Below are 3042 nucleotides of genomic sequence, written 5' to 3' on the forward strand. Positions count from 1 at the left end.
CTGGAGGTCATTTGTGGCGGCCTAAGCCCTCACAAAGGAGGGATTTTGCGGCGGTCTGGGCCCTCACAAAAGCTGATTTTTTAAAAATCAGCCTGTCCTTTGTGGCGGCCTAAGCCCTCACAAAGGCTGACTTTTGTGGCTGCAAAAGCTCTCACAAATGCATGTCTTTTGTGTTTGCAAAAGCCCTCACAAATGCCAACCTGTTTCAGACACTTTGTGGCTGCAAAAGCCCTCACAAAATTTTGTGACCAGCTTCTTTGTGGCTGCTAAAAGCCCTCACAAAATCCACCTTTGTGGCTGATTATACCCCTTTGTGAGGGCTTTTGGCCCCTCACAAAATGCTTGTTTTCTTGTTGTGTTAGAGAAAGGAAATTCTTATTGATACTCTAGACAACCCCAAATTTGAGCACAATTTTTGAGTTGTTGAAAATTGACATAAGAGAGTCGGTAAGTAAAAAAGAGGAAATATGAGCTATTCATGGTTTTTCAAAAAAAAAATATATCTAAAGCATAAGGCACAAGATTTAGCCATTAAAAAAGAATGGAGTACTTTTATAGATGTTTTGACTCTCATTATCTATGGTATTGTTTTATTCCCAAACCTTAATAATTTTGTAGATTTTGTTGTCATCAATGTCTTCTTAGCTTTTAACAAAAATAAAACAAAATCTAGTTCCCACAGTTCTTGCTGATGTATACTACTCTATGCATATGCGACACGAGAAGAAAGGGGGAACACTTTTATGTTGTCTTTTAGTGTTGTGTATTTGGATCATGTCTTACATGTTCAAGAAAAGGTATCATGTTGGAGTTAAAAGTAATCGTGAATGGGCTCAGAGTCCTTATTGGGGACACAATTTCATGGTATCATAGAGAACAAGGGGTGAAAGAAGTTGAAGTATAAATGTCAATTTACAAGAAAGAGGGTTTGAATTGTAACTTTGCATATTTAAAATTTCATGTTAAAAACTTAAGAAAATAACTCAAGATTGATCTTGGTTGTGAAAATAGAAAACGGATGTAACACCCCAAAATTTTCATATATATTATATATGTATCTTTTTAGTAATTGCTATTACTAAATTAATAATTATTCTATGTGTAAATAAATTAAATTAAATTTTATCACACTCTATTCTACTTAAATAATTATAATCTTCATTTTTATTTAATTGTTTTGACGTGACAATTACATGGGGACTATTTATGATGTCATTATTTCATAAATGGGCATTTTTTTTATTTGATTAGTTTCGATAATCATAAAATTGATGTGTTAGATATGTTTGTTTTATTTTGTTATGTGTGAGTGGTATTCTTGTCTTGCTTGATTTATTTTAGTTGATAAAATATTAGTTGAATTATTTAATTAAATTAGAATTTATATAACTTATATCGTTTGTTAGTTTTATTTACGACCAAATAAGTATTCATTTTAGGAGATATTATAGAGTTAGTGAAACCAACCTTTATGTATAAGTGTTTTGAAAATATTTTGGTCCATCCTATAAAAACAAAAATTAGTGACTCGACTCATTCTTTTACACTCCTTTATGACAAGATTTTATGACAATTCATGGTGTTTTCTTGACATAATGTGCATTAATTCATTTTAAACACCCTTAATTTATTTTTTAAAGAAAGATTATAAATTTAATTATAAGTTTTTTTGTGCAATTAAGAGAGGACACAAAAAGACTATTGTCCTTTTTGTATCTCATGCATTCATCTCTTTTAAACTAAAATTATAATTTTATTATAATTGTCTACAAAAATAATTCTATGAAATTTTTGGTTTCGTAACTATTAGATAAAAAAATTAAAAGGGTGATGTGACAATCTCTAATTTATTTATTTAATTAAAATTAGTGTGTGACACCCTTCAATATATGGTGAACTCTATTAGTTAATTCAAATTAACTCATACATATAAATTTCAATTGGCTTTGTAACAACCTAATAAAATTAAAGAAATAGTAATTATTTGTAGTATAATGTTGGAATTAAGTGCACTTCAATTTAAGACAAGAAATCAATGGTAATAGTGCAACGTAAATAGCTTATATGTTCATACGTTTCTATTAGGCATCTTGTTGTCGCACATATTTGTCATTCTTACACTCTCAAAATAATTTTCTGAGTCGTAAATTCTAATATCTATCGGTGTTGAATTCATTACTGCCTCGTGAGCTATTTCTCGTGCAAATTTAGAGGTGTTAAGAAAGAAAGCGCCTAAGGTAAGGGCTTTTCCCCATGCAATGTTAGGCTAGATATTAAATTAATAGTTTGTAAGATATTGATATAAAACTTGTTGTCTTAAAAGAAAAATATTGATTTTTAATTGCCTTAAAGAATTTAACTATAATATTTTATTTTTATGAGTAATATGTTTGCTTTGATAAACTTAATTATAAATTTCGATTTTTATTATTATAACATGAGTAATATGTTTGATGTCATATATTTGATGTAAAGTTATTATTTGTGTGTTGTTTATGTGTACTTAATTATAAAGCTATGATTTTTATTATGATCTCATGAGTAATATTTTTTAGGATGTCTTTAATTTAAAGTTTCGATTTTTGTCCTATTTTATTTCAAAGTTTTGATTTTTAAGAAATCTATATGAGTCTTGGGGGAATTGGTGTAAAGTTTTAATTTTAATTATGATAACATGATTAAGTTGATTTTTGTGATGTGTTTAGCGGCAAACCTTGATTTGTGTTGTAATAATATTATTTTTGTGGTTGACTAAGTAGCTTGTGATTTGTGTTTTGAATATTCTATCTATGTGGTTGTCTAAGTGGTTTGGTTGGTGGTTTGTATTTTAAATATTTTTATCTTTGTGGTTGCCAAAGTGGTTGGTGATTTGCATTTTAAATATTATCTTTGTGGTGCCTAAGTGGCTAGTGATTTGTGTTCTAAATATTATCTTTGTGGTTGCCTAAGTGGCTAGTGATTTGTGTTCTAAATATTATCTTTGTGGTTGCCTAAGTGGCTGGTGAATTGGATTTTAAATATTGTCATCTTTGTGGTTGCCTA

Source organism: Cicer arietinum, chromosome 5 (assembly GCF_000331145.2).
Source record: "Cicer arietinum cultivar CDC Frontier isolate Library 1 chromosome 5, Cicar.CDCFrontier_v2.0, whole genome shotgun sequence".
Taxonomy (NCBI): Eukaryota; Viridiplantae; Streptophyta; class Magnoliopsida; order Fabales; family Fabaceae; genus Cicer; species Cicer arietinum.